The sequence below is a fragment of the Patiria miniata genome, unplaced genomic scaffold (assembly GCF_015706575.1).
Source record: "Patiria miniata isolate m_02_andy unplaced genomic scaffold, ASM1570657v1 HiC_scaffold_7, whole genome shotgun sequence".
Lineage (NCBI taxonomy): Eukaryota > Metazoa > Echinodermata > Asteroidea > Valvatida > Asterinidae > Patiria > Patiria miniata.
This window is the reverse complement of record NW_024037074.1, coordinates 20,073,414-20,097,927: the sequence shown is the minus strand read 5'-3', so window position 1 is coordinate 20,097,927 and position 24,514 is coordinate 20,073,414.

Sequence of the window (24,514 nt, the reverse complement as noted above, 5' to 3'; positions counted from 1 at the left end):
GCAAAGACGACGCTGGGATACTTTTGATTGGTTGGATTTTGCGTTACCTGTGAGCTGCGCTTCATTACGGTCATGACTCTGCAAGGTTTGAAACAGCCGTTAAGACTGATATGCATTAGACCTTAGTTCCAGTTTAGCGAAGTTTTTTGAAGGAAATTCTGTAAAACATATCTGTGTTGTAAATTTACAAGTCTCGTCACTGGCTCAGGCTCCGTTTTGAATCACGAACGGTTGGATTGCATTATGGGACGCTAAACATTTTGTCCATTGTGGTCCATAATGAAACAGAAATCACATCCGGTATAGAACGTGTGCATTTCTATGGGAAATTTTCGGATAGCATTTTGCGCACATTGTCTAACTGCGGTTTTAAACAGCTGCAGCCAGATGCTTTACACATGGGTCATAGGCCACTTCCTTCACAAGATTCTGTGAAGCTCATCAGCGTATCCAAGCGTCCTGTTTGCAGGGCGGACGGTACGAGCGAACGGTGGCAGATCATGTACTTGACATACTGGTGTCTTATGAAAATCCGACTGCTCTGAAAATCGGACACCTTTTCCCTATTATTGGTTAATCCTTCGCACGTGACAGGTCACTCTCCCATTATAATCCTGTAAATAGCATATTATCGTACATATACGCATGCGCAATACTACCAAATGAGTCAATATTTCATGGAGTGGGATATTCACAGGCACATTCGGCATTTCCCGTGCATTAAAAAACTACACAAAACGTACATATTTTGGAAACTATGTACGGGGCACAGAAAAACGTGAAGAAAGATTGCATTACTTAACATTTGTACACACATTTCAGAAATTCCAAAGAAAATCTCACTGTGACAATATGAGAACGTCACATAAAAATGTAACCTAAATACATCACTTTATACCATTCCACGCAATGAATCGAACTTACAGTTCTCTAGAAATGGGATATTGAAATGTGCACACTTAAGATGACTTCACATGAGGTAGGATGACGTCACTCGTAGGCGCACGAAATCACAGTGGTTTATTTACAAAGTTGGGTTTCATTGGAAGTTCACTTTTTAAGTTCTGAAATGTCAAAAGTGTCTCTTTGGATAGACCCTTGTCTCCAACAAAAACAGGGAGGGTTCATAGTTTTTTCCCTTTGGCCAGAATTATTTTGGTCTGGGTATATTGACTTTGCCTTTCTTTGTTACCACCCAAAACTTACACTAGCAACACAATGTTTATTATCAACACCTTGGCAACAATGGGCCCCTGACAATTTAATGACATTTATTGAAGTGGAATATGAAATGTAGTTCAATAAATGTAGCTTCATTGAATTACTATCCTGTTCCGTTATATTCCTTTATTTCTTGCATTGTCCAGATTGAGGCCCATTGTTACCATGATGTTTGTACTTCCATACTGTTTTTTTCTTTGTTTTTCTCTATTGTCAATTGTCTCTGTTTGCATGAGTTTTATGTTTTTATGTGCAAAATCGAGAAGTAGAGTTTCATGCTGGCATGATTGAATAAATATATTGAAATTGAAATTGAAATGCTGCAGTCTTACGTCCGCGCGGTGAATGTTGATAAGGCCAAAAAAAGTCTCCGGTTTATGTATGCGCGTGTGTTGCCGTAGCCATGCGCGTCGGCAAAATTAAACACGTTTTTTGTTCAATAAAAGATGATGTCTAAAAACCGTCAAACTCACTGGTTTGACTGGAATCCTGCTGCTGCACAATTTTAACATGTTTTTAGATGGGGTTATGATCAAGAATAATCTTTATGTGGCCTCTCTGGACTCCCATTTATTGCACTAAGTTTAGTCGGGCACCATTTGCAGTCATCAGCCGACATTTGGAGCAAAAAAAAAAAGGTAAAAAAATTTAAAAAGCCGCGTCGCCACACAACTTTTGGGGCAAGCTCCATACCAGAAACCGGAGACTTTTTGTTGGCCCAAAACGATCACATGAAGTTTCAAGAGCCATGAGTAGTGTAGTAAGTAATACATTGATCAGCCCTGTAAAAGACTAGGGGCCAGATCATTGAATTCACCCCTGACCTGCATTCTGATGGTAAGCTAGTGGAGTAGTACAGTATACGTAGGCTTGGAAATAGACTACGCCGGCCAAATCACGACTGTCCCGGCTAAATCACAATTTGCATGCCCTCAAATTCTTCTTTATTAGAGGTTATTGTGGATGATGGATTTGAGGGTTTGTAAAAAAGAAGGATGGAAGCCGTGCACGGGACTGTGAGCGTGCATGTCTGTGAACTTCGTATGAAATTTGGCTTTATAATATCGCTCTATTTTTGCATGGAGCGCAGGCATCGCTTTTCGTAATGGCTTTGGAATGCAGTACATTGACTACTTGTGGGGATAATTTGTATTCATTAACTTTGAAAGTCCCCCCATGGAAAGTATTGATTTGACCCCATGAAATTGAACAGACAATGAAAAATTATGACGAAACAGATTATGAAAGATAAAACAAATTCAGGTTTGCCCATACATTATTTATTTATGTTATATTTCAATGCGTGCAGCCGTGCAAGCTGCGTTGGCCTCACGGTTAAGCCTCTAACCTACCATGTAAAATCCGGATCGAGTTTGAAGCGCGAGTGGGCGGTGACGATTGGTTTTCTTTTTGAATATTTTTTTTTGGTGTGGGATCCTCTTTCCAATCACAAAATACTTTTTTTTTGCTTGACTGGTTTCGCCATGGTATTTTCTTTCTTAGTTAAACTCATGAAATATAACAAATAAATCGAAAATCTTATATAAAATCACATGATGACGTCATCACGACGAGGTTTGGCAATGAACGTTAATATGTAAAATGTGGTCTTGTTTTGGTTCACGTTTGGGCTTGATCGGAACAGAAAAAAATGTACATTTTGCAAAAAGTAAGAAAAATTGAAAATTTCTATTATAAAAAAAAAATCAGCCCGTTAGGCCAAAAAAAAAAGTCTCCGGTTTCTGGTATGGAGCTTGCCCAAAAAGTGGTGCGGCGACGCGGCTTTTTTTTTTTTTTACCTGTGTTTTTTGCTTCAAATGTCGGCTGATGACTGCAAATGGTACCCGACTAAACTAAGTGCAAATATATGGGAGTCCGGAGAGGCCACATAAAGCTTATTCTCGATCATAACCCCATCTAAAAATACGTTAAAATTGTGCAGCAGCAGGATTCCAGTCAAACCAGTGAGTTTGGCTGTTTTGAGACTTCATCTTTTATTGAAAAAAAAACCTTTTTCATTTTGCCGACGCGCATGGCTACGGCGACGCGCGCGCATACCAGAAACTGGAGACTTTTTTTTTTACGTCATTACCACGTAATTTCAGATTTTGCGTGAAAATATCAACATCTTACCGTTTGCCAAGTTTCGTGACGATCCAACCTTGGCTTGTATGTGTTTTGAAAAATGGCATTTTTGATGACGTCACCATGACGTCAAACGTTCATAATTTTTTTGTGAAAGTAGGTATCACCCCATAAACCTAATACAAAAAGAATTTTTGCGTTCGTGAGATATGGAAGTGCACCTCAAAACTTAAAAAATCCCTATAAAATCGTGTGATAACGTCATCATAACGTCCCCTCAAATTTCGCATATAACACATCCCGGCTTAGGTACATGCAAAGATTCAACCCCATCGGACAAGTACTTGAGGAGATATTGGCCTGCAAAGAATGCAACTTTACCGCCGTGTCACGTAACCAACGATGACATAATCGTGACGTCATGCTTCGAGGCACAAATTTACATGGTGGTCTTAGAGTATGCCAAGTTAGAAGTGGATCGGATTTTAAAAACTTGCAAAAGTGGCGTGTAGAAAAATCAGTTTTTGAAAAACACTGAAATAAAGGGTAGAGTGTAGTTGAGCTTTTTAGTGTAAATTGTGTTCACGTTAGCATCTGGGGAGTTTGATTATTCCAAAAATGCATTTGTGGACGTAAAGTAGTCTTTCCTGATTCCTAATGACACTCGCTTTTGTATTTTGGAAAAGTTTTTCAAGGCGCAAAATGTGATTTTCTTCCACGAGTCACGTGTTAGCATAGACAAAATTCAAATGTCAGATTTCCGGCGGCAAAACCATGCAGGTTGACTGCGACTTGGCTATTTGTTCCGAATGGGGCACAACAAACAACACACAAGGAAATTGGGTTTAGGAATGATGAAAAGTGCCCTGAAGTTCACACTGGCTTGCAGAAAAGCCAAAAATGACATGAAGACTGGACAAAGACTGCAAGAAGTAAGGAGTTCCGATGATAATAAATGTCTGAGTTGCTTTTGCAGGATGTAAACTTTTCTTTTTTTTCCATCGTTGTAAAAACCGCAGGTTCAGATTTGAAAAGTTATTTAACTTAAATAAGGCTATTTTGTATTACTATACCTCATACATATTCATGATCGACAGCCGAACTTTCACTGGTCAATTCACCATCACGTGCCAGATGTTATTCTTGCTGTTTACCAAACGCGCGCGCGAGGATTTACGCACATTGTAAATACGCATGTGTAGTAGACTGGTGCATTGGTTGCCCGTGCGACAGTCTACTACACATGCGCTTTACAGAGCAATCGAGGAACTGCCGCACGGGTGCAGTACGCACCCGCGAACATCTCCCAGGAGATATGCATGGTTGCAAGGTTCGCGTAAATGTTAATTTCCAGAGCTCAACGATGCCGTACTGGAGAAAATGTATAGACCATGTAAAGATGTCTCCTGTACAAAAGAAAGTTGTACACATTGCAAACAACTGTATTTACAACTGTAGTAACTTTATTAAGCTATATTGCAAACGAACCGAACTAGTAATTGAAGTTGAGCAACAACATTCTTTTGGTGAGCTGTACAAGTTTTCCCGAATTTTGTTTTAGGTGCATCATAATAAAACAAAATTCGGCAACTGAATATATGTATGAGGTATAGTAAAACAAATATAACATGGTTTATTTTGGGTGGACAATCGATATTAGCTCCCCGAGGTATTGGAAGTTGACAGTTCCCGAGGCTTCGCCTCCGGAACTAGTTTGTCAACTTCCAATACCTCGGGGAGCGAATATTGACTGTCCACCCTCAAACCATGTTATATTTGTATACTGTTTTTTCCAGTGGCTAATTCACAACAAATGTAGGAATCTATAGGGCCTTTCATGATTGCTGTATTATTATGTAACTTGGAATATAATCCAATTGAATTTTGGTCAAAAATAAAATGAAGCAAGGATCGAGTCCTATTTGTAACTCCATTTAAAAAAAATTGACTTGAAGCTCCCCGATCCCCTGGATCATCCAATACATGTACATACACGTATATGCATTTGTATGAAGTATGTATGCATAGTGCCTGGCCGTGGCGTGGGAACGTATCAGATTAAATATAGGCCGCGCGCAATATCGATCGGTTTAAAAATAGATGGTCCGATCGGGAATCGACCTGGATTGACCCGCAAATGTTCGGGTTGTCTGTGACGTAAGCAAGTCCCGACACTTTTTTTCTAAAAATGACTGCGAGTGCGCAGGCGTGCAAATTCCCGCACGATGCATAGACCAAGTTTGTTTGTGCATTACAGAACCGAGCCCAATAATAGGCGATCGTGAAGTGTAGGGCTCGGTTCCCATAAGAGAACAAAATCCACTTTAAAATTATTGCACCTACCAAACTAGTTGGCGACAGTCTCAATAAACAGGTATGTCATAGATAGGGGGCAGGGTTTTGATTTTTTGAGGGAAATTTGGGGGTAAAATGACGACGACAGCGCGGCGACATCACGCGACCCGAAAATAAAGATGGCAATCACTGCGCGATGTACCGTAAGCACGCTCGGCGCGCTGAATCGCAAGGCACATACAGCGCAGGAAAATCGTGATTTCTACCCCAAGAATCTGTTCAAAATTGCAAAACTGGTGGCATTAGAATTGAGAAAAGTCTGCTTTTGATTGTGAAGGTGTTTTTGAGCAATAAAAAAACATCTTTGACTCTAATTTGATCAAAACAAAACAGGGGCCCTACACTTCACGTCATCAGGAATTCACATGTAACATGTTACATGTGAATTCCTGATGAGCGTGTTAAAGCTGGAGTTACTCAAGCTAAGAGCAAGGAACAATTTTACTTGGAGCATTCTTGGATGCTTGGAGCAAGGATAGCGATCATGGTTAGCATTGGTTAGGAAAATATAATCAAGATCGAGACGACTTTGACGTGAAATTATATGAACTTTGAGATTATTGTTCACGTGCTTGTCTAAACACTTTAACTGGCCAACTGAATACTATTAGTGTTAATGGGTGAGTAAAAAAAATTGGAGGCAAACCCCCAAAATTCCAAAAATTATATTTCATATTTAAAGGGAATATACAACATACAACAAGTTTTTACGAAATACCTTACAAGGATGTTAGTAAATGACAGTCTAAAGCATCCTGTAAAATTATGGCACCTGGTGTGAAGTCATTTTCAAGAAAATGGTATTGTTGTATACGTTTCCAGCGGTGGTCCGCCGACCACCGTTGGAAAAACCTAACCATTTTGCAACCACTGGTCCAAATTTACCAATTTTTATTCAGTTCAAATTGTGTTTGCTATTGGTTACATATTCATGAACGGGTGCAGGCCAGGTAGACTTGTTCCTTTACCTTACAATTTTCTGGCATCTGGAAATTGATCCATTTTATCTTTAGTGGAGTCAGGGAACCAGACTACTTGAACATTTTTGTTTTTCTTGGTTTTTCCAGTATTTTCGAACAAAAAACTTCAAACATGTCAGTGTAACAAAATGTGATCTATTATACTAACCCCTCAAATAGTTCATTTCTGAAAATTACTGCAAAAGCCAATGATGTACATTCCCTTTAAAACAATATGTAGTACCAAAATAATAATGACTGGTAAGCCAATTTCATGAGCTATTGTTAGATGAAAAAATACTGAAATTGCTCAATCCGTTCAGAGAATATCAACATTTTAACGCAATGACCCTAAAACCTGTTTCGTCACACACAAAAAAACTTATTCACTGACTGTTTGAAACAACAAAGAAATTGACTTAGAATACTTGTTCCAACACTGCCAACAACTGTAGTATATCTTTATTTACAACCCTGGTTTAGGCAAACAATATGATTTATAAAATCCTTTTTTTTTTTAAGACGGGCCTTTAAAGGACTTTGTTTCAGAATATGTTTAACTTTTAAACTTAGGTTTTATCACTGGTGATGTTTGTAGACAATTGTGACAACAATTGTTGAAATGGTATTTTTGACGAAAAGGGTTTGAAAGGGTCCATTGTGTTTAAGTGGTGATATCCTTTGAACGGAAAGCAATTTCAGTATTTTTTCATATAAAAGTAGCTTATGCAATTGGCATTCCAGTCATTATTATTTTTGTTGCTACTTTTTTTTTTAATATGAAATATAATTTCTGGGTTTGGGTTCCGCTTTTTTTTACTCACCCTGTACAGGCGGTAAGAAAAAACTACGATTTGACTTCGAACGTTGTTTCAAAATTGATCGAGGGAGACTTCAGAGTGAGATCTTCATGCAAACAAAGATTGAAAAGAATATTACAGGATCACAGAGAGACCATTCTCCATCTCACTAAAAAACATTCATGCTGGCACCGAAAAACGACGACGTGTGCGACATATCTGGCCATAACAGATCTAGTGAAGTTTGATTTATAGTTTTTCAAGTATGGGTCGGGAAGTTACAGCATCATAACAGCTGAGCACGTACGGATAGGTTCTTAGCGATATTGTGCTGTTTAAATTGAACTGTGATAAGCTCCTTATTATTTTTTAGACAAAGCTTCTTTGGGACATTTCATTAACAAATGAAAATATTGATTACAAAAGATAAAATTACAAAATCTATACAAACCAAAATATAAATATATATAAAACCTTGTTAGTTATGAACTTGGAATGGACTGATGTAGGCCTAACGTATTTGTTTCTAATTCAGGGATACTTCATATGGCAAAACGAAGAAGAATGGGACGGCCATCTCATATCGTAACTATGTATTAATAAGCTAATAAAGCCTCAAACAAGCGGTGATAGATAATGATAATAATAATAATAATAATAATAATAATAATAATAATAATAATATTTACAGATGGTAGCCATGTCACCTGACAGATGATTTTCAATGGGCCATCTATCCATTAAAACATTATTTAAATTACATGACTTAATTAAGACTATACATACATACATTCATACAAAACACAGATCAATTCAAAATGATAGTGCCACTAGAAAAATCAAAACTATAAAAATACATTAAAAGTTCACATCCAATACAATAGGTAAAATAGAGATATTTAAAAACGTGGTAGAGGAGAACCATGAGAATGCGACACTACCCCCCCCCCCCCTCCCCACATCCACCCTTCTGTCAACACTCGAGGAAACCAACCTTAGAAATAGAGTCTGCTGGGACTAAAAAAAAATTTAAAAATAGACATACATGTACATTAATATACCGGTGTGTCCATCTAATAATTACAGTCAATGGGGAAAGAATCACACTTATACAGATTTTGTTTTAAACAGTGAAGTAGCCTCTGCTTAAATGTTTCAACATTCGTAACAGTCTTTAATTCCCCACTCAGCTTGTTCCAAATGGTACCACCCCTGTACCTGAATGATCTCTGACCAGTAGTTGACACATATCTAGGTGTATAAAAGGTGTTGGGTTGATTGCTTCTTGTATTATAAGAGTGAACTGAATTAACCGGTGTGAACATGTCTTTTAGATAAGATGGAGCATTACCATGGACAATGTTGAACATTTGCAATGTTTCAAAATAGTTAATTCGAATATCAATTGGTAACCATCCAAGTTCTTCGAAAAGGTGGACTGTACAACTTTGCTTAACGTCTCTAACATCAAGTATACTTCTGGCAAATCGCTTCATTATTACATGGATTTTAGGTAATAACTCTTTCCTAAAGTTGCCCCAGACAATACATCCATAATCAATAAGTGGTTGCACTAGCCCTGAATAATAATCTTTTCTGGCTTTCAAGGGAAGAAGGTATTTGATTTTGTTTAATATATGAAGACGGCCTCTAAGTTTAGAACACACGTATTCGACATGAGTTTCCCAGGAAAGACAATTATCAAAATGAACACCAAGTAGCTTGTGCGACTTCACATGAGTTATGTCATGATTGGGCCCTCTAACTGAAAACCGATCAATTGCACAGGAAATCTTTGTACGAGACCCAATCAACATGCATTCAGTTTTATTTATGTTAAGAACCATCCGATTATCATTTATCCATTCAGAAATAGGATCCATTTGATTTGACAAACTAAGATTGATAACTTCCACGTCCTTATCACTTGTATATAGAGTCGAGTCATCAGCATACATTTCCATTTCAGTACCTTCGATTTCTAAGATGATGTCATTCATATATAAAATAAACATCAATGGGCCTAGGATCGATCCTGGTGGCACTCCTAGTGTAATAGGCAGCGGTGTTGACAAATGGCCATCATATGATACATGATACATATATGATACGCCTCGTGGAATTAATGTTAACGTTAAATATATCAAAAAAGGAGTCATTCAGTCGAGGCAGAGCACATGTAGCGCAGGTAAATGGCGACTGTGTGTTAGTTTTGTAAAGTTTGTACGGTACGTACGAAGAGCCATGCCTGCACATTTCATATGAAATACTCCATCACAGAGTACACACTGGATTTGCCGGTGATTCTTTTGAACCCTGCTATCACAGGATAGACACACCAGGTTATTCCCATAATAACAATGCGCTGCTTTGTTGCCGACGAAGTTTTTGCTAACATGAAGTTCATCAAACGTTTCCGGCAGTGTCGTTTCTTGCACCAAATTAATCTTGGGTCGACACATTATGGGATTATGGTCATTCGTAGCTGAGCTTTCACTTACAGTTTGCAAAACCTGGCGGTCGACATTGGGCAGTCCGGCGGTCCGTGGGGGAAACCATCTTTGTTCATGTTGGGTACTTGACTCGTACTGTGCATTACCAGTGTAGTTGGCCGAACAAAGAAACAGCACCAGACTAAGGAGTGGCAGTAGCCCGCGAAATGTGTATGCGAGTCTTGTATTGTCCGCAGCAGACTTCATGTTGGGTTTCCTCGAGTGTTGAATCATCAGATTAAAGCCACCAATTCTTACTCTATACGAGATCAAATCCTCTCCCATTTCAGTCCACAATGTTCTATATTGAAGGATGTACCTTACTGGGTTCCAAAATGTCACAGATTGCAGGCATTTCGGCGATCTTTACGAGACAGAAAAACTCCCCACGGACCACCGTGACCGCCGCACATACACCTCTCGGTAGGTTCATTCATTCAAACAACCCAAAACACATAATTCACGAACACAGGACTACTACAGAAATAGACTTCAAACCCATCACCTCAACCCTTAAAAGTTTAAATACACAGTATTTGAACTCTTGAGTATATTGGTTACATGTTCACCAACAACTTTTAATAATAATACCGGTAGGTTCAAAGGTTTACCTAAAGGGTGGGGGGGGGGGGGCGACCAGCCTACATGTACATTTAAGGTAAAAACATCTACCGGTAGAACTGATGGCTTCAGTTAGGTGTCGCTTTTAATTGAACTCTAAAATCAATGTTTGAAATCAAATTACAATGATTTAGAGTAGTAACAATTAATTTATAAACATCCAAACTGAAATTGTTAACTTGGGCATAATTTGTCAAAGATTGCACCTCACATGTCTTACACATGTAAATTGAATGAAAGTGCCCCAAAGTACCGGTACTTTCTGCCATCTCATTTTTGACTTAATTTGCTTCTGGAATGGCTTCACAGAATTTGTATCTTTCTCTATTGTCCATGAATGCTGATGGCAGCAACTTTATGATTTGATTTTCTGCAACAACTCCATACATGTACAAGTACTAAGTACTGGTACATCGGCATATATGTACATGTACATGCGTGTGCCTTCCTTTGTAAAAAAACACCTTGCCCTGCTTATCCCGCTTTTGTGAAGGTGGGTCACATGAATGTCCTTTCAATGCTCATTATACATGCATGTATTTGCAGTGATTTTCATTTTTCAAACATGAGCGCAAATGTCGTAACATTTGATAAAAATACGATTTGTCCTTCCGTTACCGTCCTTCCGTTACCAATTTGGTAACGGAAGGACGTGATTTAATTAATTGTAATTAAAAAACGAGAAGTATAGCAGTGTCAGTTATAATGTCATATTGAAGGCCTACCTAAACTTGCTTTGCACAATAACTTTCAATGCATTCATACTGCAAGTTTTAAAAATAAATTAAAAATATGTATTTTTTCGGTAATGGAAGGACATTTTCGAAGGCTGAAATATTAGAAGTCACTGAAGCGAAACAAATTACGCAAAATGTTAAAAACAAGTTTTAGTTGGTTTTTCAAGACCAATACTTTCTCATGACAGAAACCGATGGCATTAGTACATATTTGTGTGTGTCTATTGGTAGAATACTTTCATATCACTTTTAATCACATTTTTACGATTAAAACAGGATTATTACATAATCCTATTTTTTGGTACCGAAATGTATAAAAAATAAAATTCCGACTTCAAATCCTGAAGATATAGACTTTTAGCTTTCATTTGATGCCAAATTTGTTTAAGTCACATGTATTTAAATTTTTTGGTGTCATGTCCACTTTGGTGTGGAATTGCCCATAACATACCTTGACAAGATCGACATCGTTATTCAACTGCTGCCTTTTGCTTACCACCACCTATACATGTAGTCCCTATAATGTGGCGCACTTTGACGTTTACCCCAACTGTAACATTGCCAAACTTCTTTGTTGACAAATTTTAAATTCATTCAGTGAAATACTGGTACTTTTACCTAATTAATGCTTGTTGTTTAACCTCTGTGAACAATTACGGTTTTATGAAATTTAGTCCAAAGTTCAAAAACGGTGGCATCCGTTAATTGGGCACAAAAACGGCTGAGTATATCCCTAACATGGCGCACTTGAATAAATCTATAAAAATACCAAATTAACATTTTCAAATTTCTGTAAAGTTGATAAATTCTAATAAACCATTATTATCTCTACTTACAAACCCACGTAAGTTTGTATTTTCTTATTTTGGGGACATTTTCAAAGGGTTCAATGTGCACTTTGAAATCGGGAAATCACGCCGAATAAAATTTTGCTTCTAATTCTCCTACCGTTAAAAAAAATCCAGTTTCAAGTCCAATTTCCGCCAGTTTTCTGACCAAAGGGTCCCAGTTTCACATCGTGCTCACTCGCACACGTATACACCAAACGATGCAATGACAAACATGTAGATGCCAACGCAACAACCGCTAACCGGAGCGTAATTATCATAATACACTAATATATTCAACTACCAGGAAAACCTTGGCGTTGATTGGTCAATATTGCAACGTTAATATCATGTATTTTCACGTAACTGACATATTGTGTAGGCAAGTTGTCAAGTTGATGCAGTAAACCTTGAGTGCGTGAAATCTGTTCAATGACGTGTTTGTTTTCAATCAACGTTTTGGAACATTTTGTATGTCTTTTTGCGTGGTACCACGAAAGGTACAGAAAATAGATCCGAAATGTAATCACAAATGGTGTAAGGCCGATACGATACGCGCGCTACGTAACATGACCGGTCAAGGCTGCGATGTCAAACACGGCATGTCAACACACATCACACATTGAGGGGCTCAGACCATGTGTAGCGAAACTTAGAAACTTAGATAAACTGCTTCGAGTTGAACTTACGACGGGCCTCCCATGGCGAGCGACCGTTTTAACTTTTACCATTTTAGCTTTTACCATTTTAGCTAACACAGTGTCTGAACATGGCCTATTATAATGCAGAGCTAGCATGCTGTTGAACCTTCAAGTTGAGATAAACATCTTAATAATTGCTTCACATGGGCATAATGCTGACCACGGGGGTGTAAAGGGTCTGTGTGCGGTGTATTGTGTGTTGCGTAACTAATAATAACCACTCCTCACAGATTGACAGATGCAGTGAAGTGGTAATAATGTTGGTTAGTCCTGGGCTCCACCTTGTGTAACGGATACCTAGTATAACGGATTATCTCAGATAAGAGCACAGAGGGGCTAATTGCCCCAAAAATGCATTAGATTGGGCTCGGTTCTGTAATGGCCCCTGTTTTGTTTTGGACACCCGTTTTGCAATTTTGAACAGATTCTTGGGGTAGAAATTACGATTTTCCTGCGCTGTTTGTGCCTTGCGATTCAGCGCTCCATGCCTGCTCACGGTACATCGCGCAGTGATCGCCATCTGTATTTTCGGGTCGTGTGTTGTCGTCGCGATGTCATCATCATTTTACCCCAAAATTTCCCTCAAAAAATCAAAACCCTGCATTCTATCTAGGCCTGACAACCAATTTTCAGCAATGGTAAAATGGTCTTGAAACAGCTACAGTTAGCATGGTTGGATAGATCTCATTGAGTACTTTTGAAAAATGTATAACTTTATAGGATTTCAATTAGCCATTTTAGAGTAATGATTAAAGAAAAAGTGCGAAATATTGACTATTTTTGAACAAAATAGTGGATTTTTGTGAAAAGAAAGTAATTAATTACGACTTTTGTGACAAGTTTATATTCAAAATTATAGAAATTTGAAGGTTTTAAAGTACCTTTGTACAATCTATGAAGGATGAACATGCAAATTTGAGAGTAAAACACCGATGGAAAATTCCTGTTTTTTAAAGATAGCGCATCAAAATCCCACCGTAGTTCATTTTTGTACAAAAAAGTATATTAAAAACTCACTTTACAGTCATTTTTCTGAAATTATGCCATTTTTACTGGACAATAACTTAAGGAATTAATGCATTCTTTATTCTATTTTCGCAGAACTGAAATATTCTACTGGGTTTTGTCATACATAGTTTCACAGTCACTGGTTACACATTTCGTGAGATACAGGACCACAAAATCAGCTTTTTAGGGAAAATCTGGAATTTTTGAGTCCAAATTATGCAAATTTGACCTTTATTGATATGCAAAATTGCCAGAACTTGAGATGTGTATGCAGTGGCGTAGCCAGGAATTTTTCAGTGGGGGGGGGGGGGGGGGGGGGGCTTGGGGGGCTGGAACATTTTATGGGGGGGGCGTCATGGGGGGGCGTCAATCGCTTCTCAAAAGTGGGGGGGGGGGGACATACCTTAATCAGAACTGATGCGAGCGCGAAGCCCTTACGGCGTGGGGGTTTGGGGCCCGCTTAAGGGCCCCAAACAAATTGGATTCTAGATGTTCTGTGGTGTGATCTGAAATAATTTCTTACCACTTTAACCAATAATTATTTTTGCACAAAAGATAATAATTTAAACATAATTTTCGAGGTTTTCTCAGCTAAAGGCATAAGATATCGCGTTATATCGCTGACTGAAACTGTGTGACCCACAGACCACCTGTCTATAATACGTGTTCCGTGGTGAGAGCAAGCAGTGCAGTGGGTGTTAATACGCATTTTAGATTATCATTCTGCGCTATGTCACGCCGGTTGTCAGCTTACTGGTCCGCGGTCGCCGGTCGAAGGGTCGTTTCTCAGTGGTATCATGTGGATCATTCGCGACTATTTAGATCTAGATCAATGATAATTTTTTTAGAAACTCAGAATCTCTGTGGGGGCCGTCTGGGGGGGGGGCGACAAGGTTTCATGGGGGGGCGGTCCCCCTCCCACGCCCCCCCGGTGGCTACGCAACTGTGTGTATGGCCTGAAATTTGGCTGGTGTGTTCCTCTGGTGATAATCAACACCACTAATATTTATTTGAAACTGGCTTATATTGTACCAATTATGTATGTAAATGTATGCAAATGGACTTTAATGCCCTAATTAATTATTATGAGATGGAATTTTTGCCTCAGGGTGATATAAATCAAATTAGGTTTTGCCCTTCACCAACGTTTTTAGACACTGTATACTCAGTGTGTTACCTCCTGAGTGAAGTTGGAAAAAATCACTCGGGTGGGACTCGAACCCACGACCTCCTGCTTTCTAGTGCAGATGTCTTACCACTCGACCACCGAGCTAACGGAATCAGTTGGCCGGTTCGAATCTGATGTACATAGCAGCGGGTACCGCATAAACTATTATAAGATGGAATTTTATAATGGAAATTCCATCTTATTATAGTTTATGCGGTACCCGCTGCTATGTACATCAAATTCGACCATATTTAATGACTTCATACCCCCATTTTGCATAATCCGTATTCGCGTTCTGGAATTATGTGACATTTCTGCTTGTTTTGGGAAAAGACATTTTTGGAACATGTAGGTTTTAAAATCTCCCCCCTTCAAAAAATGACTAACGCGTATACGTCACTGAAGAGATGAAGTTGGTACCTGAATACTCAATCTACGATGGGGTTATCCGGGTAAAAATGGCATCAGAGAACATGATGGGGACAAGTTCCGGGTTTGCATCGCGCCGCGCGCTGCCGTCCCATATTCAGCTTGCCATCACAAAGTTATTGAAGTCTTCACGAAATAAAATTTGCACACAAGACAAAAGGTATGAAAATGTTAATTGTACACAAGTTTCAGCCATTTATGACGCCTAAAACGGAAATTATAGTACTTTGAAAACAGCCCACGACCCCGAGAATCAGCGTTGTCTAGGCCGTGCGTGTTGGACATTCGGTGGGCGTACTCTATCTATGACATACCTGTTTATTGAGAATGTCGCCAACTAGTTTGGTCAGTCTAATAATTTTAAAGTGGATTTTGTTCCCTTATAGGAACCGGGCCCTACACTACACGATCGCCAAAATATATAGCCCAGGTTGGACTCTATTGTGTACACAACGGAGTTCAGGGTATGAATGTGTGCTGCCATTGTGAAAAAAATTATAAAGCATTTTTTCTCCATATTTTTACCTGATTGAGGAAGCTGAAATTTCGCTTACATATTCCTTGTGTCCAGAATTGTACATGCGCTGGGTTTAGAAAAGGCACATACATATGTATGGCGCGGGTGGCGTTTTTACCAGAAATAAACCGCAATTCCACGCTTTCGTTGAAAAAGTTTTCTGGACAAACTCCCCGTGTGAAGATAACGCGCGAGTGTGCATGCACACCTAGCACACTGCAGCCACGGCAGCAAACGGCACGCGCGTGTCTTCACATACGCAGGTAGTTCGTACTGAAAATGTTTTCAACGAAAGCGTAGAACTTACGGTTTATTTTCGGTAAACATGCCGCCCGCGGACATATTTGCCTTTTCTAAACCCAGCGCATGCACAATTCTGGACACAAGGAATATGTAAGCGAAATTTCAGCTTCCTCCGTCAGGAAAAAAATATGAAACTAGACATATGTTTGTGTACAAACATAGGGCTGTTTCGGTAGCTTTTTGTGACATGTGACATGTGTTCCATCAACGAAGGATGTGTAGTTCTGTTTATAATAAATGGTGGCATATAATATGTGATTCCATTCGCATAGGGCTTTGAATTATGACGTCACATGTCACGTGATGACGTCACATAAAGTTTCATCTATTACTATAATATTATGGTAAAGAACAACTTAGCCAGAGCAAACATCGTTGAAAGCAAGTTCGCGTCTTTTACCAATTTTAAATTACAAAGCACTTCCAGTTTCAACCAGAAGAAAGGGTCACATGATTTATTTGCACATATTTAAAAAATGAAGACCCTCGATAATTCTATCAATTCCCGCAAAAATCATGTTCAGGTCTCGACCACCTACATTTTTTTACCTATAACACATCCCGGTCTAGCCACATACCAAGTTTCAACCCAATCAGACTTACAGTTCTGTAGATATAGGACTTCATAATATGCACGTATATTTTCAAAAATCAATAAAAAAAATTAGGTGATGACGTCATCATGACCTCATAGTCTTGGCATAATTTTTGTATGAGGGTCTTCCTTGGCTGTAACATTGATGACGATTCCAGATCGCCAAGTTATAGAAATGGTGGCTTGAAAACGTGTACAAAGTCAATGGGCTAACACGTGTACAAAGTTAACGGGCTAAAAAAAACACCCACTGCAGAAACATTGCACCTTTAAATTTGTAATTTGCCTTTGAACTGAAACATTTTTATGAAATATTACTTGATATTCTGACCCTTAGGAATATGTTCAATCGAATGACAGCGCGAAAAAAAATACGATTTCTCTTTCCTTCTCATAGTAATTCTCGGCTGAAGTTCAGAACTACTCAGTAAGATATCAGTGTTGTATAGGAAAAGACTTGTGGAAAATCCCACTGCAGAAAAACTGCACCTTTAAATACGTAACATAGGGCTTTTCAGCATTATGATTTTTTATTATACGTCCCTGACTATGCGCATGCACGAACATAAAATCTGTCAAAGTTAGCCGAAAATCGGCTAAAACGGTCACTGTGATATGATGTGGACAGGATTTGACCTCGGCAACACGTGCTCTGCAGGCTGACTGACATTACATGTACGATGTACATGTACAGTATGTGCGTAATGTACGTGTATGTACATATAGACGTTCTGTGCATGTTTTAGAGCAGATGTATTGTCAACCTGAAGTTTTAAGTGTGCGCAGGGCATGTCCGAGTTCGCTTATTGCCTTGAAGCTTTGAAATGTGTTAGACCTACCCTTAAAATGACAATTAAAGTAAAAACTAACATAAAAACTGCCATGGTTGATTTTTCAGGAATTTTCAAATGAAAAAGGGTCTTTTTATTATAACTTCCGGTCTGATGACGTCATTCGCCTAAACTTCGCACACGTCTTAAGTGGGTCAAGGTCATCATATACACCAATATTTAGGCAATTCCGACAAACTTCGCCACACACATCTATTCAAAATACATTTTTGCAAATTTTCAACCTGTCGCTAGAGGGCGCTCGAAGATTGCATGACGTCATAGGTAGATGATTTGAAGAATACTTTTAGCCAAGAGACTAAAGCCCTGTCCGCACTGGACTTTTTTTTTGGAAGGTTTTACCGAGACGATGGTAAAATGAAAAATGGTCAAATGTGACCACTGTCCGCACTTGGACTTTCGACACGGGAAAATTTACCCAGACCGCGTGGGAGAAGTAACCGAGCTGTCACAGTGTCAGTATAATGACTCACCGTACACAGAAAACAAATTGCCGATCACATTTTCAGCCGCCGATACGCACAGTAATATTACACACGCCATTTGCATGCACAACATAATCGTTTACACGATATTATTTCATCTTGACACGCTAAATTTTGACGAAAAGGCCTATAATTCTGACGCATTTGTGATGCACGTCGTCGAAGCCATGCCGCTGTACGATGTTCCGTGCGGCAGCAGTGCAATCAGTATTCGTTGGTTCCCATCGCATGCTTACAGAATCGAAGCTATCATGTGGGCCAGGAACCAGTGACTACGGCCTACGTACGGTACCGGACCATGATGTTCCGTGCATGACTACAGTAGCGTATCAGGACGAATTCGGTGGAGAAAGAGAATTTCCGCAAATTAATTCTCAGAACGTGATCTCTCTTCTCTGTGTATGTATTTGTCCGTTGAAATATATATTTTAACGAGATTTTACCGCTCGGACTTGATGATACACCGCAGCGTGTTTCTACAAAATGTTCGGCCACGTGCAGGTTCGTGCGGTCTCTGTATGCATAACAGGGCGCTCGAGCCGGATGTACGCTTTCCTGAGCCGCTTTTACCGACTCGCACTGTCCGCACTGGACTTATCGTCTCGGGAAAAGTGACCTGTTCAGTTTTCCTGGGCGCGTGGGAAGTTTTCCTGGGCAGCAGTTGGCCAGTAAAAGTAACCGCTGGACTCAGGAAAAGTAACCGAGAGGAAAACGTCCTAGGCTGTCCGCACTGGACTTAAAATGGGAAAAGTACCCATAGTCTCGGTTAGTTTGACCAAAAAAAGTCCAGTGCGGACAGGGCTTAACACCGTTAAAAGCAAGTTCATATCTATTACCACTTTCAAATAATAAGCCACTTCCGGTTTTGGCCTTTTTCGACCAGAAGCAAGGGTCACGTGATTTCACGCACACTGAATGAAATAAAGACCTCAACCTACTCTACCACTTGCCGGTAACAGAATGCTGCGGACGCGTACGGTTGATTTCTTATGCATTTTTAAATATTAAAATTGTCACAATTTAATTGCCTATAAATACACACCGGATGACGTCATCATGACGTCATCATTACACAATGTTGTTTGAATTAGGGTCTTTGCTTGGACAAAGATTGGTGCAAGTGAATTACTGGCAAAGAGTCAAAAATACCCTTTGAAAACTGACAAGTTTTTTTTTATTTCTGTGTACAAAGTCTATGGGAAAAATTAAATATTCAAAATTCTATAATAAATTAGTCTATGACGTCACGATGACGTCAATGTTCGGCACACAACTTCAGATGCTGGTCTAAGTGTGTGCCAAGTATAAAGTCAATCGGATTGATTTTAGTGCCCAAAGTGCCGGTGACAAAAAAACGTGTACAAATGCTATGGGCAAAATGACTGAAAAAGAAGGGGGAAAAAAAAAAAAAAAAAAAAATCTTAACGAAAACAAAGGTTGTTTCGGCAAAAGTGCCGAAACAGCCAAAAATAAAAATCTTAACGAAAACAAAGGCTGTTTCGGCAAAGTGCCGAAACAGCCAAAAAACCGTGTTATAATTTTTTTCGCTATGGTGGTAGAATTCATACCCTGGACGTCAGTCGTAATGCAATGAAGATGTCGTCCAACCTGGGCTAGGGGAATATAGCCCTAGTCTATGGCCCGCACTGAGTAGACTATACATGCTGGGCCATACGTACATTGATTCCCAAAATTGAGGATTTGAAAATTAAAAAAACAACAATTTTATTTCAATCATTGCAACTCAAACTCGGAAGGTGGGTTCACTTACCCGTACCTCTCAATATTCCCCCAAAATTAGGACTTCCCTGTGCTTCCTTCTGGTGAAATTCGTCTCTTAAAAAAATCAATTTGTCAACGTATGGCCCAGTATGTAGAGTCTACTCAGTGCGGGCCATAGACTAGGGCTAGGGGAAATTATGTCCAGACGTCACTTGTGCCTGTGACAACTCGAATGTGTGTCAAAGACTCAAAAAGTCAAACTCAAACTTTATAACTAGACTTATGTTTGTGGACAAACATAGGGCTGTTTCGGCATTTTTTGTGACATGCAACATGTAAAGTTTGAAGTACAAGTTCCATCCAGGAAGAATGTGTAGTTCTGTTGATAATAATTGGTGGCATATAATATGTGATTACATTCCCATAGGGCTTTGAATTATGACGTCACATGTGACGTAATGACGTCATGATGACGTCACAACAATTTTCATCTATAACTATATTTTTGTTTGTAAATAACAACTTAGCCATAGCATACATCATTGAAAGCAAGTTCACATCTTTCACCATTTTTAAATTACAAGGCACTTCCGGTTTCAACCGGAAGGAAGGGTCACGTGATTTTGCACATAATATATAAAAATTAAGACCCTGGATTATTCTATCGATTCCTGCAAACGTCAAGATCAGGTCTCCCATGGTTGAATTTATATTGATTTTCAAAGATCTATTAATCTTTAACGTGACGTCACGTGACCCATGATGATGTAATCGTGACGTCACTTCAATTTTCATCTATAACACATCCCGGTCTAGGTACATACCAACTTTCAACCCAATCGGACCTGTAGTTCAGGAGATACAGGCCTTCAAAATATGTTTATTTTATATGACGTCATATGTCACGTGATGACGTCATCATATGTCACGTGATGACGTCATCATGACGTCAAGTTAAGTTTCATCTATAAGACATCCCGATCTAGGTACATACCAACTTTCAACCCAATCGGACCTGTAGTTCTGGAGATATAGCCCAATCTGTCAGATCTAGCCGAATTCTGCTAGAAAATGGTCACCACAAAAAAAATCGCATATAATGTTACGTCACGTGACTCATGATGACGTCATAATGACGTGAATGTTCGGGGCACAACTTCAGATGCTGGTCTAAGTGTGTGCCCGGTATAAAGTTAATCGGATTGATTTTAGTGCCTAAAGTGCCGGTAACAAAAAAACGTGTACAAATGCTATGAGGAATGGCTGAAATCACAACGTGCAATGGGAAAACGCAGTTATGGTAGGTTTTTCCAGACAGCTTGGTCCATACCTATAACGTACGATGGGGAAACGCAGTTATGCTCTCAGTGCCGTGCTAGTAAATATGGGGCCTCGTCGGACAAAACATGACTACTACTAGTACTAGGGAGTGGTTTTTGGCTGTGTATCTGTAACCACTGTAACCAATAAGTCAATTTCAAACAGTATTAATAAGGATCAGCATGGCTCTAAAAATAAAACAAGTGTTCTGACATAAAGAGGAATATTGACTCCTATTACCCAATGATTTCATTCAGAGGGGATGTTACCGTGGGCGCCGCCACTTTGAGTTTAAGGCACATGTAAAATTATATTATCTCTTTGATTAATCGTAATTAGCTGTTCCCAATTGGGAACAGCTCTTGTTTTCGTTAAATTGTTTTTTTTCCTTTTTTTTTTAGCTGTTCCCAATTTCAATTGGGAACAGCTCTTGTTTTCGTTTAAGTTTTTTTTTTTAGCTGTTTCGGTGTACACACCGAAACAGCTCTTGTTTTTGGCTTTTCCGCAAAATGCGGAAAAGCCTTTCTTTTTGTTCTCATTTTTTTTTTTTTTGGCTTTTTCGCAAAATTTGCGAAAAAACCTTTCTTTTTGTTCTCATTTTTTTTGGCTTTTTCGCAATTCTTGCGAAAAAGCCTGTCTTTTTGTTCTGATTTTTTTTCTTTCTTCCTCTTCCTCTTCTTCTTCCTCTTCTTCTTCCTCTTCTTCTTCTTCCACTTCTTTTTTGCACAAAATCCCATAGACTTTGTACACGTTTTTTCTACACGCCACTTTTGGCCTTAAAACAATTCCGATTTTCTTCAAACCTGGCACATACTTAGAACATCACCTGCAGATGTGTGCCGAATCATTCCATCATGCTGACGTCATCACACGATTTATTATGGAATTTTGAATATTTAATTTTTCCCATAGACTTTGTACACAGAAATTCAAAAAAAAATGTCGATTTTCAAAGGGCATTTTCGACTCTTTGCCAGAATTCATTTACACCACTCTTTGTCCAAGCAAAGACCCTAATTCAAACAACATTGTGTAATGATGACGTCATGATGACGTCATCCGGTGTTTATTTATAGGCAATTAAATTTTGACACTTTTAATATTTAAAAATGCATAAGAAATCAACCGTACGCGTCCGCAGCATTCTGTTGCCAGGAAGTGGTAGAGTAGGTTGAGGTCTTTATTTCATTCAGTGTGCGTGCAATCACGTGACCCTTGCTTCCGGTCGAAAAAGGCCCAAACCGGAAGTGGCTTATTATTTGAAAGTGGTAATAGAAATGAACTTGCTTTCAACGGTGTTAGTCTCTTGGCCGATAGTATTCTTCAAATTATCTACCGATGAAGTCATGCAATCTTCGAGCGCCCTCTCGCGACAGGTTGAAAATTAGCAAAAATGTATTTTGAATAGATGTCTGTGGCGAAGTTTGTCGGAATCGCCTAAATATTGGTGTATATGATGACCTTGACCCACTTAAGACGTGTGCGAAGTTTTAGGTGAATGACGTCATCAGACCGGAAGTTATAATAAAAAGACCCTTTTTCATTTGAAAATTCCTGAAAAATCAACCATGGCAGTTTTTATATTTGTTTTTACTTTAATTGTTGATTGGAGAGTAGGTCTAAAACATTTCAAAGTTTCGAGGCGATAAGCGAACTCGAACATACCCTGCGCACGCTTAAAACTTCACGTTGACAATACCTCTGCTTCAAAACATGCACAGGACAGGACGTCCACAATGTACATGTACTTGCACGTACGTTGTACATAGGCACATACATCGTATGTCAGTCAGCCTGCAGCGCACGTGTTGCTGAGGTCAAATCCTGTCCACAGTGACCGTTTTAGCCGATTTTCGGCTAACTTTGACAGATTTTATGTTCATGCATGCGTATAGACAGGGACGTACTATAACACTTTTGGCATTAATCTTTGTCAGATATCATTGAAAGTTGGCATAAGCATAGTCCCTATAGCCAAGATGTGTCCCAAAGAGTGTCGTCATGGTGACGTCATCAAGTGATTTATTATGGATTTATGAATAATTAATTTAATAATTTAATAATTTTTCTCATAGACTTTGTACACAGCTTTCTCCACAAGTCTTTCCCTATACAACACTGATATATCTTACTGAGTAGTTCTGAACTTCGGCTGAGAATTACTATGAGAAGGAAAAAGAAATCGTATTTTTTACGCCTGTCATTTGATTGGAAATATTCCCAAGAGTTAGAATAGCAAGTAATATTTTATGAAAATGTTTCAGTTTAAAGGAAAATCACGCATTTAAGGGTGCAGGTTTTCTGCTGTGGGATTTTTAACCTATTGACTTTGTACACGTTTTCAAGCCACCATTTTCATAACTTGGCGATCTGGAATCGTCATCAAAGTTACAGCCAAGGAAGACCCTCATACAAAAATTATGCCAAGACTATGACATCATGATGACATAATCATCAAGTGATTTATTATGGATTCATGAATAATTAATTTTTCTCATAGACTATGTACACAGCTTTCTCCACAAGTCTTTTCCTATACAACACTGATATATCTTACTGAGTAGTTCTGAACTTCGGCCGAGAATTACTATGAGAAGGAAAAAAATTATGCCAAGACTATGACGTCACGATGACGTCAACACCTAATTTTTTTTATTGATTTTTGAAAATTTACCTTCATATTGTGAAGTCTTATATCTACAGAAATGTAAGTCCGATTGGGTTGAAACTTGGTATGTGGCTATACCAGGATGTGTTATAGATTAAAAATGAGGTGACGTCATGATGACGTCATCCTGAGATTTTATATGAATATTAATTTTTTTGGACCTTTAAGCCATATCTCCCGAACGCAACATGCAAAATGCAAAATTCTTTTTGCATTTGGTCTGTCATGTAATAGCTATTCGCACAAAACTTGCAAAAAGGTGTGACGTCATCATGACGTCATCAAAATGCGATTTTTCAAAACTCATATAAGGAAAGGTCCAATTGTTGTGGAACTTGGTGGGTAGGTAGTTAATCATACTATTATGCAAAGTTCGAAGTGACGTCACGATGACGTCATCAAAAATTTAAAAATAATTGTCGATTTTCATAGTGCGTTTTCGACTCTTTGCCAGTTATTTATTTAGATCACTCTTTGTCCAAGCAAAGACCTTGTACACACGCACATACATCGTATTGCCGAGGTCAAATCCTGTCCACAGTGATCGTTTTAGCCGATTTCTCGGCTAACTTTGACAGATTTTATGTTCATGCATATTCAGCGCATATTATTGATTAAAAAAAATCATAATGCGGAAAAGCCCTGTGTTC